Below are 17,723 nucleotides of genomic sequence, written 5' to 3'. Positions count from 1 at the left end.
GGGACACGGGCCCCTGAGGCCTGGAGTTGCCCACCCCTGCTCTACCTCAATGCCTTCAACTCTGAAAATATTTATAATATCAAGTGAAGTCATGTCCTCAACTTTTTGTTTCAGTGGGTGTTTGTGTTTGTTGGTGAAGAGGGCTCAGAGAAGAGTGATGAACCATGTGCAGAAACAGACTGAACAAGTGGAATTGCATAACACTGAATAACTAATAAAATATAATGTTTAAAGACAGTTTAAAACCCTCTAAAAGTCCACAAAGTAGTTTACAGAAGTTGAAGAAATTACTTTAAAGACGTCCATGTGTTGTGTGGGTGAGATATCAACTCATGTTGAACTAGATATAAGCTGTACCTTCATGCAGTATCAATTGCTACCACAAGATGGTGCAGTAAAGTTTTTCTAACCCTTATTAACCCAGGCACTACAAATAATAATAATAACAATAATAAAGAAAACACTGAACCTGGTGGTGAAAGTTTAAATTTATAGAGGGGAATTACAAAAAGTATAAAAAACTATAAATATTGTTTGAAAAACATGGATTTTTTTGGTAGCAATTTATTATGAATGCAACATCAAAATGTGATTGTTTTTGTCACATTTCAGACTTGAAAAGATTTATCACCTCTAGTTATTAATCAACAATTGACTTGGATAAGAGATTTTAAAGGTTTTGGATGTGGTGATTTGTTTAAGGTCTGATAGGAAAACACTGAAAAGGGAGAGTGAAAACAAAAGAAAGAAAGGAGAAAGAGTATAAAAGGGGGGGAAGAAAAAAAAACACAGCCGTTGCCTTCCCACCATGCTGTGTTACATAAGAGCTTCATAATGTATTACTCACTGCACTCCAACTCGTTTTAAGATCACTTTGCATTGGTAACCATTCCTATGATTCAAAACAAGAAAACACACATATACATACATATATAAATATATACACATATACATATATATATGTGTGTGTGTGTGTATTCTCCTTCGTATTGCTTACCCTGTTTCCGGTTTCTTTTTTAGTCTATATATATATATTCATTCATAAATTTTGTTAGTTTTTTAATATTTAAAATATGGAAGACCAAAACAGATAAAATCAGACATATAGAAATAAAGGACTCCATAGAAATTTTATATATCATGAAATACACCAAAACTGATATTAAAAATGTGTATATTATAGGCATGAATCCGTTTCTAGTATTTTCTATTTATGTTTCTCCTGTATTAATTTTCCTTTTTATTTAGTTTTCAATTTATTTAGTTTAGTTAGTTACTCAGTGGTGGACCAAAACACCCAAAATTTGTAATGTGATGATGTGCCTTTTGTAATAAGCACATCATCACATGACAACAGAAATTAAAGCACTGTTCATATTCAATACATCCCAAGTTTAACAACATCACTGACCTGAGGAAAATTGTCCCATCTCACGCTCTCTAGAAAACTTCTCTTCCCTCTTCGTCTGAATGCCGGTGGTTTATTGAGAAAATGAGCCTATGATGCAGACAGACCTCTCTCTGTCTCTTGGTGTTATTCATCAGCCATCCAAGGTAACAGGCTGATGGGTGAGCTGCCAAGAACAGGCCTGTTCATGATGAGCTCAGAGCGAGCTGCCAGCTTCCCGCCGCTCACAGCGGAGGACCGAGTGTGTCAACGGTTTACATGTCAGCTTCCGGGAGAGACAGAAGAGACGGAAAAGAGAGGGCGCCACTGTCAATCGTCCCACTGATAACCTAGCACTGCAGCTGCCATCCCTCTGCACATGTTAATCAATACCAGCTGGGGTTTGCTGTGGAAATGTGACCGTGCACAGAGGAGGATGTGGCCAGTGGCAGCAGAATCATGGGGATCACATGTCTTAGACATACACATGGGTGACAGGCAGGTCAGATTATTAGGACCAAACAGTGCCAAGAGCAGCAGGGTGGCAAAACTCTACTTTCCAAGGGATGCCAGTCATTCCTGAGAAAAAAGCTGTAATACTAAAAATGTAAAAAAAAATGAGAAAAATCTAAATTAAGTTTTAATCTGGGCTATCCCAAAACAGACAACATGGACAGGACTTATAACAACATTTTACTGTAACTCTCACAACTGTAAATACTGCTCATGGGAACCAATCTTACTTTTTGAGCATTCAATTTAAAGATTAAAATGTTCTCAGGATATACTCTAACTCCATCTTCTGATCCAAAAGATCAAACCTAAAGAAGACAGGCCTAGATTAATTTCACCATGATAATAGTTCACCATAAGCTAACTGGCAAACTCTATTTACCAGTTACTCAACCCCTTTAAGCTTTTACTTGAGTCAGCATTCATGCCAGCATTTCAATGAGAGAATAGAAGCTAGCAAGCTAGGATAAACATCTTTTATTTAAAAAGATATGTTAAATAGCTTATACCAAGAATGAATGCGCTAGTTAGCCTAGCAAGCTAACATTAGAGCTGATTACCACCACTTTTAATTTTTGTTTCATCTGTTGTCATAAAGTCACTTTAACCCAGTTTAATAGATCAAGTGTTTGAGATCAGGCTGTGAAGTACAAAAAAAAATTGTCTTTTGGTAAAAAAAAAAAAAAAAAAGAAGAAGAAAGCTATGACTCTCTCAGACTTAAAGACATGCAGGTAATGGTGTTAGGTTAATGGGTCATTCTGAATTGCCCATAGGTGTGAATCTGAGTGTGAACGGTTGTTGTTTCTATGTGTTAGCCCTACGACAGACTGGCAACCTGGTATGGTAGCTAGGATAGGCTCCAGCCCCCCTGCGACCCTAAAAAGAATAAGCGGAGGAGAATGGATAGATTTAAAAAAAAAAAAAAAAAAAAAAACAACCTACTTGATAATCAAGGTTTTAGACAACTAAATATACTTTAAACTACAAGATACAAATTGCCATTTTCCTTCTGATCTTCACTTTGAACTGTTTTTACATCCAGAGTGCCACCTTTAAAGTGGCATTGTAACGTTATCTCAGCAGGTTAAAATCAAAATTCAAAAATGCCCATCTAATGTCTGCTGTGCTCTGAATGATGCTGAGACAGGACATAAAGCTCACTTAAACTTCACTGGTGGAGGTGACTCACATTTCACATGACAACATTACGTGACTCGGTCAGATGAATATTATTTTCAGATTGCACATCGGCTCTCGCCCACAAACACCGGCACGACTCTGCGAGGATGAGGCACGACCGACGGCGCCAAGAGGCCGAGGCGTTCTCACACCTCCTCAGACACACACTGAGCGGGTTACATAAGGCTGAGACTGAATGGGCTGCTCCACTTATAAAAAGCACGTGTCGCTCCTGTCATTTCCTCTGATTGGGCAAAATGGGGAGAATCTGCTGATAAGGGATCAGTAAAGAAGGAGGAGTTTTTATCCTACCACACTGCTGAGAGAGCTGAAGAGGTTATTTTAGTCATAGATAGACAGACAGATAGATGTTGTTCATAAATAAAATGAAAAAAAACAATAATAATAATAATAATGAGAAGGATTAAGAATGATCCAAATAACATCTAACTGATTAATTACCATCTTTAATTCAGGTTCAACATGTTGTGCCTTCAGTGATGCTTGTCTGCATACCTCGTTGTAACAAGTGTTTATTTGCATTACTAGTTCCTTCCTAGCAGGTCAAAACAGTCCGGTCATTCTCCATTAACATTAACAAGATGTTTTCTCCCAGCGCACTGCTGCTCACTGGATATATTCTAATTTTTTGGACCAGTCTCTATAAACCCCAGAGATGGATGGAAAATCCCAGTGTAAAAGAACCACGGCAGACCTAACAACATGTACATGCTTTTCAGCATACTGTTTTCAACACTGTTCTCTGTTGCTGTACACACACAGGCGGCTACAAAAAAATATGTTTATCTCAAGATGATTAAACCTCTTTCTTTTTTTTTCAAATTAAAGATTAAAAATCTTGTCAAACACCAGATTAATGTCAGTTGTTAGACTGGTCCCACGGTGAGTGATCAATTAGTCTGAAAATTGTTTTCAGCTGCAGATGATGAGAAATAACAAGTTTAACAAGTAAGGTGAGGAATATGAAAAACTAGTTTTTAACATCTTTAAACTTTTAAAGCGATTCACACTGAACTAAAGCCTGTCACTAATTTAATCCTGTACCCGTAAAATAATCTAAAGCAAGGTCAGGCAAGATCTGGACTAATGTTTTACATCGAAAAACTCAAATTACTGGAGAAACTGGCAGCATAAAACCTAAAGACATTTGGGATTAAGACGCCTCTCAGGTACTCTCAGATCTACAGCAGCACGTGTTGAAGAAATACCCCTATTATCTTTCTTATGCAAGTGCCACCCTCCCACAACAAAGGCTTCCTCTCTTTTTCACACTGTCCTAATCCTGCTGCACAGCATGTCTGAACCCCCCCCCCCAGCTGATCCAGTCGCCTCACTGTTTCCCATCCAACAGCACACTGAGGGAGACGACCAGAAACACCACTGATCTGTTCCCAAGGAGGAGAAACTAAACACAGAGGCACAGCCACACTGGGGATACTAGTATTAGCAGATCAACAGAGAAAGAAGAAAAAGCGCTGGAACAAATAACTTTTGTTATGAGGGTATAACGTCAACAAATCTGTGAAGTATAACACAAAACTTACAATAGAGGAAGGCTGACAGTAGTTGTGAACATGGATGTATGTTCCATGAGTGAAAAGGAAACCTGTGAGGGAGCTGTTCTTCAACTCGAGTTATTATTATTAAATTTTAAGTCGTTGCCTGCATGAACACAACTTTGAGATAACTTTTGGTCAATTAAAAGTTTCTCATTTCAATTTGATTTAGCTGGACGGAAACTTTGCTGTTATCTTAGAAAATATTAATAATAATATTTATTCAGTTCTTAAATATGTTCTGTATGTTCATATACTTATAATAAAAATGTTGGTATTCAGTTTAATCAATACCTCATGTAAAACAATAAAGAAAAATACTATAAATGATCACAGAAATCACATGGACATTTCCTTTAAAAATAAGCAAAAAATAAAAAATATTCAAATAAAAAAGTTTATTATCCTATGTAAACGAAATGCTCACGTATTACTCCTCACATCTGGTGTGAGCGTTAAGCTGTCACTGACGGCTGTGACTGGACACAAACACTCGTCTGATATAATTACAGTGAAATCAAATTTGACATTTGTAAGAGTGCCATCTGTTGGCCAGAACGTGGCATTGCAGATAAGCTAGCTGTTAGCCAGCTAGCTGTTACGCTGGGTATCAAGCAATTCTCCACATTAGACAAAAAATTAAACTTCAGATTACCCAGAAAAAAAGACAGTTTCATCTCATGAAGCCTGCTTGACCAAACTGTGAATTAACCTTCAGGGTAAAACTACAGTCAACAGGACATTTCTTGGAAGGATAGTTGTGTGTTTAGGATCAATTCTGACACACACATGCACATGCACAATATAGCATAAGCATAGCATTTGTCATGACATGTCAAGGTTATGCAAAGATTCTTTAAACCTTAGGAAAATCAACTAATCTACTATGAAAACCATAAATTACCTACAAGGATCCAACACTGTTCTGATAATCGCTTTGTATGTACAGTGATTGTATTACTCGAGTCAGTGTCTCCAACAACTTTAATTAGACATAGAATAACTTTCTGTAGTATATAGAACTTCATCCTAAATATTAATCACTGTGAAATTAAGGGGAAAAGACACGCTGCTGTTCCAGTTGAAGAATGGCCGCGCTGCCTCCTCCCATATGTGGAAGTCTCCTGAGTAAACATCTCAAATAAGAACTTGGCGTACTTGCTATTTAGCAACAGCCACGTTCTTGTTCACGTGCAGAAATAGTCCATGCTCTTCTCTGCTCACCCGAGCTTCAATAACACTGGGATCGTGGCACTGATCAATAGGAGGGTTGATTGCGTTTTGCAGGGTTTGAAACGAGATGGACCGTGGCCATCAGCTATGATCAACACAATTATTCCAGCTCCACTGCTTCACATACTGGGATGAATCAGAACTGTGCTGTTCATTTTTCCAGTTAAAGCTGTGTTTTCCCAACCTGCTGATGCTGTAAGGAGAACTAGAGCGCCATTAACAAGCTTGCATAATTTTGGAAACCTGATGGACTGATACTGAAACACAGTCCGTTCGTCACAGGTATTGATCTCTAAGAGCCAAGGTTGTTTAGATGATGGAGCGCGTTCCAGCAGCTGAACAATCCTGACTGGAGGGACGAGACAGATTTGAAAATGCTTTTTCGGTCATCGATAACAAGGTCGACATCGGCTTGGAGTCTCACATATGTAGGATTGATGATTGTGTGTTGTCTGTTTGACTTTGGCTACACAGAGTAAAGGATTATGGGTATCTGTCCTCTGCATAGGATCAAGGCACTACCATACTGGAAACCTTAACTGCCTTACAAAAACTAGAGGACTTGTTATTCGAATGGGTTTAAACAATCACCTAGACTGAAGGGCAGCAGTCAATTATTATTATTCCATATTCTGAACAATTAAAGTTAAATCAAGTTAATTTTTACAAATTAATTTTAATTAAATAATTGTTTGGTTAATGAAAGACTCCTCCTCCAGATGTCATCAAACCCAGTGGGAAGTTGTTTTTTTTTTAATTCTTTGTGAACGTTAGGACTATCAAGATCATCTTCTTCATCCTCATCTAGCTTCCACATGCACTGTGCTTTCTGTAGACTTCAAACTTACAGAGAGCAAACATCCTTTTTCAAAGTTAGCCGAATGGCATGTGGAGGATATTCGCTGGTGATCAGAGCTGGTACTCCGGCTACAAATTAGCAGTTTAATCAGTTGATGAGTCCAAAGGCAAAGCGTCAAGTGAGGACGCTCTGGGTTGCACAGCTTGAAATCGTTCCTGAGCAAAAGACAGTCAACGTGGACTCCTGCTTTAACCTTCTGAAATAGAATAGAATAGAATTCAACTTTATTGTCATTGCACATGCACAGGTACAGGGCAACGAAATGCAGTTTGCATCCATCCAGAAGTGCTTTAGTGATATAGATATATTACAATATATATTAGCAATAATATAGATATGTAAGTATATTACAGAAATGGGTCTATTATGGTATGTTATAATGTACACGGTATGAAGTATGTTGTGAATATTCTATAACTATAGGTATGTACAGGCTGTAGTGAGTACAAGCTATGTACAGGATATGAACAGGATATAAATATGAAAAATTATACAGAATATGAAATAAATAACTTTACAGAAATCTGAGATATACAGTTATACAGAAATGGGAACTATGCAAGTTGTAAACAGTTGTAGGGTTAAAAATTATCGTATGTACAGAATGATTATTTACAGAGCTATACAGTAGTGCAGTTAAGATAAGTGAGATATGTGGATAATTTCTACAGAGGCTATATAAAGTGCTAGTGGTTGTGAGTGGTGGTTCAGTCCATGTTATTATTGTGTGTTTGAGGGTACAGTTGTCCATTGTGGGTGTGTGTATGTTCAGTCCATGTGTTAACGTGGGTCAGATGTCAGGAGACAGAGTTCAGGAGTCTGACAGCTGTGGGGAAGAAGCTGTTCCGGTACCTGGTGGTCTTAGTCCGGAGGCTCCTGTAGCGCCTCCCAGAGGGCAGGAGGGTGAAGAGTCCATGTGATGGGTGACTGGGGTCTCTGATGATTTTCCCAGCCCTTTTCAGACACCGCTTCCTGTAGATGTCTTTTATGGCAGGAAGTGGTGCTCCGGCGATGCGCTGGGCAGTTTTCACGACCGTCTGCAACGCCTTCCGGTCCGAGGCAGAGCAGTTCCCGTACCAGACTGTTATACAGTGCAACGATAGAAGTTCACCAGGATGTCTGAGGACAGGTGGTTCTTCCTCAGAGTCCTCAAGAAGAAGAGGCGCTGGTGAGCCTTCTTGACCAGCTTGGAGCAGTTGGTCGTCCAGGTGAGATCCTCGGAGATGTGGACTCCCAGGAACTTGAAGCTGCTCACACGCTCCACAGCCGTCCCCTTAATGTGGATGGGTGGATGTGGGTCAGCATTCCTCCTGTAGTCCACGATGAGCTCCTTGGTCTTCTCAGTGTTAAGCAGCAGGTTGTTTGTGTCGCACCACTCAGCCAGACGATCCACCTCCTCCCTGTAGGCGGCCTCATCGTTGTCACTGATGAGGCCAATCACCGTGGTGTCATCTGCAAACTTAATGATGGTGTTGGAACCATCAGCAGGTCTGCAGTCGTGGGTGAAGAGGGAGTAGAGGAAAGGGCTCATCACACAGCCTTGTGGTACACCGGTGTTCATTGTGATGGTAGATGAGCAGTGGTTATCCAGCCGGACATGTTGGGGCCGGTTGGTCAGGAAGTCCAGTAACCATTTGCACATGAGGGAACTGATGCCCAGGTCTGTCAGTTTCCTGATGAGTTGTGAGGGGTGGATTGTATTGAACGCTGAACTGAAGTCTATAAAAAGCATTCTGGCGTAGGTGTTGTTGTTGTCCAGGTGTGAGAGGACAGAGTGCAGTGCGATGGAGACTGCATCCTCTGTGCTCCTGTTCTGGCGGTATGCGAATTGGTGGGGGTCCAGGGTGGGGGGGGAGACAGGATTTGAAGTGTGCTAGGACCAGCTGCTCTAAGCACTTAGTGATGATGGGGGTGAGTGCTACTGGGCGGTAGTCATTGAGGCAAGATGGGTTGGAGTTTTTGGGTATCGGGACAATGGAGGTGGATTTGAAGCAGGCCGGTACCACAGCGTGGGCCAAGGACAGGTTGAATATGTCTGTCAGCACTCCTGCAAGCTCCCCAGAACACGCTCTGAGAACATGCCCGGGGATGCCATCAGGACCTGCAGCCTTGTGGACATTGATCCTGCTCAGCACCACTCCTACATCGGTGGGGGAGAGAGTCAGAGGTTGGTGGTCTGGCGTCACGTCTGCTTTGGTTGTGGTTGTGGGGTTCCCTCGCTCAAAACGAGCATAAAAGTTGTTGAGCTCGTTGAGGAAGGAGACATCAGAGGATGCGGGGGAGGGTTTGGTGGTCCTGTAGTCTGTGATGGTCTGGAGTCCTTGCCACATGCGTCGGGGGTTGGAGTTGGAGAAGTGTTCTTCTACCTTCTTTTTGTAATGGTGTTTGGCTTTTTTGATGCCCTTCTTTAGATTAGCCCTGGCTGTACTGTAGGCGTGTGCATCTCCTGACCTAAGGGCGGTGTTGCGGGCCTTCAGGAGGAGACGAACATCCCGGTTCATCCAAGGCTTCTGGTTGGGGTACATGGTGATCCGTTTCTGGGTGGTGACACTGTCTGTGGTTTTGGAGATGTAATCCAGTACAGATGAGGCGTACTGGTCCAGGTCTGTGTGGGTGAACATATTCCAGTCTGTGTTTTTAAATCTGTCCTGGAGCACTGCGTCTGTCCCCTCTGGCCACACTTTAATTGTCCTCACAGCAGGTTTCACACGTTGGATGAGTGGTGAATACCTAGGTGTGAGGAACAGGGAGAGATGGTCCGATTGTCCAATGTGGAGGAGGGGTGTGGCTTTGTAGGCTCCAGCCAGGTTGGAATACACATGGTCTAAAGTCTTGTCTCCTCTGGTGTGGCAGGAGACATGTTGGTGGAATCTGGGGAGGACTGTCTTTAAGTTGATGTGGTTGAAGTCGCCAGCAACAATAAAAGCAGCCTTGGGGTGTTTATTCTGGTGTTTGTTAATGGCTGCAGAAAGTTCTTTCATGGCCAACCTAGCATTAGCGTCGGGGGGTATATACACGGCAGTGAGTATGATCGAAGTGAGTTCTCTGGGGAGATAATAAGGTCTGCATTTGACCATTAAAAACTCCGCATTAGGTGAGCAGTGACTCTCAGTAGTAGTGGAGTTCATGCACCAAGCATTGTTAATATAAATGCACAAACCTCCACCTCTGGTCTTGCCGGAGTCATCTGCTAGCCTGTCGGCTCGGTGTGTGTGGCGTCCTGCTAACTCGATAGCATTGTCTGGGCAGCTGTTGTTCAACCATGTTTCGGTGAAAAACATGACATTTGAGTCCATAATCCGTCTGTTGTTAGTGATGGAGAGCCGTATCTCATCCATTTTGTTTGCCAGAGAACGGACATTGGCGAGGAAAATACTGGGTAAAGGCAGCCGGTGTGGTGTTAGCTTTAGCTTAGCCCGTAGCCCTCCAATGAAACATCCAATGAAGAATTGTTGTGCCAAATGAAAACACAGCTCAAGTTCAAAACCAGCTGGACTACCACTCCCTATGACATCCCACTTTGTAAAAATGAAAGTCGAGTTGAAGGATGACTGTTTTACCTTTGCCTTTAATCCACATAAACATCAGTGTAAATGTGCTTTGCTTGGTTTACCCAACAAAAAATATTCACATTAACAGCAACAAGACAGAGGTTTCATGTTGCTGTTTGTCAGTTTTGCTTGATTATGATTTAGATTACAGCTGACTGACTTGGGCACGAATCTCAGGTTTGAGTGCAAGCAGGGGGCTTTTCTCTACATATTTCTTGTCTTTAACCTTAAACAATAAGGCAGTAAAAATAAATATTACTTTTTTTTTTTTAAATGTTCAGTTGAATTAATTCCCAGTTAAGAGTTGCTTGTTTTAAGCTCAAAGGAGCAGGAACGAGCTGTAGCCTTTACTCAGACTGCCCAGCCGCACCTGTCAGCTCCAACAACAAGCCGCAACCTTCTGAACAAACATCTGGCTCTCAGCACCCCGCAGGTCTCAGCTCTCTGTTTGAGTCTGTACACTAATTAGTTTGACTTGGTGCGCTTATCATCTCTGCTGGACCCTGAAACACCGCACAGGAAGCTCTGACACAAACACCACAATTCCCACAGCTCCTTGGACGTCTGCTCCTCGAGCAGGTACAAAAAACAGCAAATAGAACAGGAGAGCTCAACATAATGAACCTGTTTGTGAAGAGAACCCAATGACCTCCAAACAACACCAAACTAAAACTACAGTGGACCTTAAAGAGATGAACATGGCCTAAAACCCTGAAGTTACTATGAAGAGAGTCAAAATGTGTAAATTTTCCTAGTTTTTTGTTTTGTTTTGTTTTTTAAAGATAAAACTGTAGGATTAAAGTGCATCCTATAATGAATAATAACCCTTTCCTGTAGGGAAACAGTCGTACAGGGTTCCTGTACGACTGTTTTCCAGGTCTGCACAAAAGATGCTTAACTTGCATCTCCTCAACTAGTAGGCACATAGATGTCTCTATAAAGTCTCACGCTCACAGAGAGATGACGAGATTTAAATTACTCATATCTAAGCTGTGCTGTAAATAATTGCAGAAAAACAGCAGGAAGTACTTGAGCACTTGTAGATTTTTTTCTCTTAATACAGATTTGTAGTATGGTGGCCCTGAGGTCCAAAACACACCAACAACAAGCACTGACTTGACTTTGAATGAAGTTCTGAACCTGATTAAGAAAAGACACGCATAGAGATATCACTCAGATCAACCACAGACAAAGGCAGCTGTAGACAGCGGTTAAAAGTTCTTCCAAAAGCGCACCTACAGAAACCCCGAGAGATTGACTTGTTCTTGTCTTCTCCTTTAGTCGTCCTGACTCGAGGTGAACTACACACAGAGTGAATTTACATTTTAGGGAAGGGAGAAAACATGTCAGTGTAGGAGAAAGGGGTGCAACTAAGAAAAGGTCATTGTTTGATCCTGGTGATGTTGCTTCTTTGATCAAACTCGACTGTGTATTACTATGCACATCACTAGCACATAATGCTTCTTTCACTGCTTGTGCTGCCACTTCTAAAGCATTTTTTTTTCTTTCAAAGTACAAATGTTTTCTTAGTGTCCTTGTGTTTATCAGTTTAGGTTTTCTTCCAGGACCTGCATAGCTGTTTGTGACTCAATGCTCCAGACAAGAACAAACTCAGCTACATCAGACAGACAGGAGGGGAGGGTGGGGGCCAGGAGGACGTGAGCAGCACCATGCCAGAGACGTTGACCCACTAGCGAATCTGTAGTGACGTGTTGTGGCATTTTCATTCCCCTGGCGGGCTGCAGAGCTCGAGTCGTGCTGCCTGACTGCACCGATAAGACGGTGGCCTGACACACAGTGAATACACAAAGAGCCGGCTCAAGGTCTGCAGGGTTTTTATCAGGCAGCTGCTCTGAGTGGCTCGCATCCTCACACTGTTTCATAACTCAAGTCTGGAAAACTCAAAACATATCAGGAGTTATTTTCATCACAAAATGCTGCCTTTTACTTTCAGTTAACCTGCTTCAGTTAGAAAAAACCTTCACTGCCCAGAATGGCTTTTAAAGGACTCTAAAGGTTTCACGAGCCAATTGTAAGTGAAGGTGAACTGAGTTTTTCAGTCAGGTATGATGATGAAGGATGAGCTCCACTCATTAAAACCCAACTTGACTTGGAGCCTGCAATGCATTCTGGGTCATTCTTTGCTCCTGTGGGTGCAGAAAAGGCTCATTTTGCTCTCCTCTGGTGGATTTATCTCTGTACCAATGCTGAGAGCAATTTCCAAATGGCTTTTCGTGAAAGAAAGCAGGTCTGTCTGAGAGGCTAATGCTACCTTTAAAACGAGCAAGAAAAACTTGATTGATATGGTAGATTTCATTTTTCTTTAATGGCAAAGACAAAACATAAAAAGAAGACAACAGCTAAGGTTAAATCCATAAAATAAACAGAAATTCAATATGATAATAATAGAAACCAACAACAGACCAGTAACCTGAAATTGATAAAGCAGCTAGAAATGAGGTAACATGATTACTGGGACCAGGAAGTAGACTACTGAAAGGCTACTGTTTTTATTTTTAAACACTAATAATATTGCAGCAAATGAAAAATTGTTGGTAGACACAGGCCGCAGACAGCATGTCACAGAGGTACTAAGGTACCAAACCCTTCAAGGTCTTAAATCAACTCCCAAGCTAACCACAAACCAATGCAATGACTTCATTAACTAAACCTTTTGATATTTCTGTGAGCAGATGACTAGATATAAAAAGCATGGGCAACTTTTCCAGCTTCCTCCTGGCTAATGGCTATGTAAATTCTCAGTCATCCAGATAGTCTTAAGAGCTTGAAAAAGAAAAGTGACTGGAAGATGTTTCATTTCTCAAGTGGCTTCTACAATTCTTAAACCAAGAGGTAGAAAGTTTCATGTTTTTAAACTCTAGTGAAGACTGACCGTCAGGGGGACAATCAGATGTCAACCACCAACAATGGAGGGCTGAGTAAAAAAAGTACTTGCCCCTTTGGTAAATCATGAACAAACTGTCAGCTGAGGGACTGACAAGGTGAATCAGGTTAAAAGCTTTCAAAAAGCAACACAACAAAAAAATTCTTGATGATCCCAAAGACTTTTGGGAAAATATTCTGTGGCCTGATGAGACAAAAATTGAACTTTATGGAAGGTTTGAGTCCCGTTACATCTCACATAGAACTAACACAGTACTTCATAAAAAGAACATCACACCATGGTGGTGGCAGTGTGACGGTCTGGGGCTGCTTTGCTGCTTTAGGATGACTTGCTGTAACTGATGGAACCATGAATTCTGCTTTCTACAAGAGCCTGATATCCACTTACGAGGATATTATGCTGCCACTGTTCTATCGAAATTTAAAGCGAATGTCCTCAGATGTGGATCTTGTTTTTCTCAGAAACAGAAATCAGGTTTAAAAGAAAAATCATGTAATTCTTTTTTTTTTTTTACATTCATCAGGTCCCAATCAGCCCAAATAGCAAAGAGAAATGAAAAAAGGATGCCGTGAAAGAGTTCTTAGGAGGTTAAAGCAATTCTACAAAGAAGAGTGTCCCAAAATTCAGAGATGTAAAAGACTCATCGCCAGTTATCACAAATACTTGATTGCAGTTCTTGGTGCGAAGCCTTGCATCTCCACTGCTGCAATAAATGGTTAAAGTTTGATGAATGAAAAGGCAGAATTAACCCAGAGTTTCAGCTTGATGTGTGGGGAGGACAGCTGGGTGTCTCCAGCTTCTGCAGCTTCTTACACAGCTACACGAGCCTAAAATAGAAACACATTAAAAGCCTTCAACCCTCACCCACTGCCTCCAGTAACGAGTGCAGCTACAGACTAGGTGCCTTCTTGATTAATGTTTGTTTAATATTTTAGACTTAAAGTGTTCATTAAGTGCTGAAAATTATCTAGCAGCCAGCTTGAGCTGATTGTTTTTAGCTGCAGAAATTAGTTAGGTAACTATTATGTTGCTTGAATAACCACTTCGTTTTTCCCCCAAACAAAACTGGCAAACATATGCTTGTTACAGATTCTCTAAGGTGAGAACTTGCTGCTTTACTTTATCATATTCTGACAATATGAATATTTTATACACATCCTTTAAAGATAACACCTTTGTTGTAGGCAATATATGTGTTATGAAGTAAGTTATGGAATAAAAATAGATGTAGCAGCTATGTTTGCCTTGCAATTGTCAAATTGTTAGTACACAAGTACACCCTGGGAAGCCCTCTTTTCTGATTCATCATCATCATCATCACCTTTATTTATAAAGCACTTTAAAACAACCACAGCTGACACAAAGTGCTGTACATTGGAACTGTAAAATAAAATTACATGAGATATAAATAAAAACCAAATAATTAATGATTTCACTCTTCTTTTAAGTAACTACTTCATTAAAAGAGAAACTAAGTCTCACTGAGGTCATTCTAATAATGACCAAAATCTACAAAAATAACTACATGTTTTGTTTTGTTTTTTCAGTGAGACTTGAGAATAGTGATGGGGCCATAAACACATCAGAAAGCCATCTGCTGAGCTCATAGAGAACCAGTTTCTCCATAGACTTCTATTAAACCAGAGGAGTCCCCCCCTGCTGGCCATTAAAAAGAACACACATCCACATTAGGTTCATTTTTATGACCTGGAAGCTACATACATCTTTTCTACAATCTATGGTTTCACCTATGTGTATGAGGTTTGTCAGCTTCATGTAACATGCCAAGATGTACAAAAAAAAAAAAAAAAAAAAAGCTTCTTGGAGCCATACCCTAAACCCAACAGGAAGTCCGCCATTTTAACATCAGTATGAAATGTTTGACACAGCTAGCCATTTTCAGGTTTTATGCAGCGGTGTACTCCACCAAGACAATTAGTCAAATCGGCTTCACCCTTGGTTAGTTCAATCTAAAGATGTTTGCAGTGCTAATTTCTAAAGCATTTGGATTTTCGTGCAACATCTTGGCGAATTTCGATGTTTCGCCACAGCACAAGAAGCAGCTAAACTCACAAATTGTTCAATCTTCCCCAAACTTTGTGGTGTTTGAAGCTTGTGGCAGAAAACATCTATAACCTAATATTAAGTCACGGTCATAACACACAGTGTGCCACAGTCATAGCAGCAACAGGAAGTCTAAATTACTGTGTGATTAAAAAAAATGTTTAAAAATCATACAATGTAAGTGATATTTGTAAGGTTCGTTCTGAAAAATATTGACTTCAGAGATCAATCAGTTGTTTGTGTCACACTTCTCTGCAACCCATGCTTTGCACTGCAGTACTGACGTGTAGCCTGGATTTAATTTCCAATTGTCTACACCTGACCAGGTGTGTATAAATTATAAAACTTTCCCCTCAGAACTTGGATGTCAGAGCTCAGAGTGACAACACAGCCACGTTTCCATTGGCAGTCGCCAGAAAAACAGGCTTTGTTTTGCTCTCTAGCGAGGTAGGGCCACTCAGTGATCAACAGCAATACCTGAGCCCTGTACTAAAAAACCGAACTTCATCTTATCCAGGTATCTTTAAGGTTGGCTCTGAGTTTACTGTACTCCTAAGGTCTTTCACTTCCAACCAAAGATTTATTGAACCTCTGCAGGGAGAACAGTTTTTCAGTCTTTGTGTTTCTCTGATGGGGATCAGTAATAAATATAGAATCTTAAATGCAACTATTCCTTTTTTGTGTTGGCAGAAAAAAATTTTGCACAGTTTTATGGGTACATGTCTTAAGTTCTTTATTAATTTTTATTTGGCAACCATTTGATAATGTCTCTAGAGTAGGTGATGCTCATAGGTATAATTTTCTGTGGAATAAAAGTCATATGCTCTGCAAAACGCCCCTTTTAGATTGGTCAGATGCTGGAAACACCAAGTATTTCATGTGAATAATCAGCATAAATGCTGCGTTAACTTAGCAAGTTTATAACTAGCTTTGTGTGACCATTTATCCTGATTGCAAGCATTTGGGTAAGTGAAACCAGATATGTGAAAGATACACTACGCTGAACCCTTTATAGTATATAGTATTTGTTTTTTGGGGGGAGGGGCTTATATCTACAAAAATGTTCATGGGCACAGTCTGGTCTGTATACAGCTTAGTTAGCAAAACACAAATACTTAAAAACTGTGGTTCAGATTACAGGTTCTACGGTTTACAACACTCTGCTGCCATCTTGAATCACAAAGTCTGACTTTACGGAGGTCGTCACAGCTGAAAACTCCAACTGAGAACTTTGGATTTACTGCTTCCCACTGCAGGCATAGGCATGCCTGAGGTTGGATTGGGAGAGACAAGACTTCTTTCTCTCTTGACTGCAGTTGTGAACTCTGTTAAATTTAACTTGGATTATTTAGTGCTACTTTCAGCTTCTTCTTTAGGTATTTCTTCATATCTAATTTGACAGATTTTTTGACAGATTTTTATGCTGGACGCCCTTCCTGATCCAACTCTAAGGGATTTATGTATCCTCCTGTTCTCAAATCAATGGACCTCTACACTATGGAACCACAACTGATAAAACCCATTGTCCTAAAAAAAAAAATGACAGAAAATTAATCACTCTATATGACAAATTGATCACCTAAATATTTTTTTAAAGCTGAATTTCAACCTTTCTCTGCTTCCAGCCTCTCAAACACAATGATACTTGGGTTTCTCTTAATGCCGTGATAGTACACCAAAGATCTGGACTAAAAATAGTATTCAGGAGGATTTCCAGGATAGTGTGATGCAGTTTTTCCAGTATCTCCCAACATTTTACGGACTAGATGATTACTCTTCTAATTGCAAACGTAATTCTGGGATGATGTTAAACCTTTAAATAACTGTTATTGGCAAAGGTCTACGTTAAACACCTGAGAGGTGGAACCAAAACATGCTGCTAGTTAGCTTTATATATCAATGAATCCACTCACGTTTCAGTACCAAAGAATCTGAACCAATTTCAGCTCCAATTTCCCAAATTTAACCCCAGCTTATGAGTGAAACTAGCGACTACTTTGACTATGATGTTTATTTTCTAAAATTAATCATCCTAGTCCTAAAATTCTAAATCAGGAGGTTAAACCAGGCTTAAAACCAATCCGGAGTTTGTTTCAGATCACTTCAGGGACCTCTGGGAATGCTCAAACTCAGACAGACATGCTCTCAGCCCTCTCTAAAAAATACTCCATCCATCCATTATCCATCCATCCATCTGCTATAATGAGAAGCAACTGACTCCAACCAAAGATCGACCCCGATGCGGCCATCCGGGTCAGACATCACCGGAGCTCAGCATCCATCACAGGAAGCCAGCTGGCCTCAGTTAAATCCCAAAGAGTCTGCATTTTAGTGCGTAAAAACACGTCCTCTCCAGCTAAAAGCATCAGTTAAAATAAAGATGCGCTCCTTCCTGATGTTTGACAGCAAGTGTTTGAGACAAATAAAGCGCGCCGTGCGCGTTAATCTGCCACT

General features: G+C 40.5%; 1 protein-coding gene across 2 annotated transcripts in view; it reads right to left on the bottom strand.

Annotated features, from left to right (window-relative positions):
* The window catches only part of tmem198ab (transmembrane protein 198ab), a 40,564-nt gene that overhangs the window by 21,577 nt on the left and 1,264 nt on the right, over positions 1–17,723 (bottom strand). Inside the window, exon 1 of one of the 2 annotated variants that reach the window (XR_014799472.1) lies at positions 1,412–17,720. The exons of the other annotated variant lie outside the window; for it this stretch is intronic. The gene's annotated coding sequence lies outside the window, so the exon portion shown is untranslated. Of the gene's footprint in view, positions 1–1,411; positions 17,721–17,723 lie in introns of those variants that run through there. 2 annotated transcript variants of the gene reach the window in all.

This window comes from Perissodus microlepis, chromosome 23, assembly GCF_051167445.1.
Source record: "Perissodus microlepis isolate ML-2025 ecotype Zambia chromosome 23, ASM5116744v1, whole genome shotgun sequence".
Classification (NCBI taxonomy): domain Eukaryota; kingdom Metazoa; phylum Chordata; class Actinopteri; order Cichliformes; family Cichlidae; genus Perissodus; species Perissodus microlepis.
This window is presented reverse-complemented; position numbering and strand designations above follow the sequence as displayed.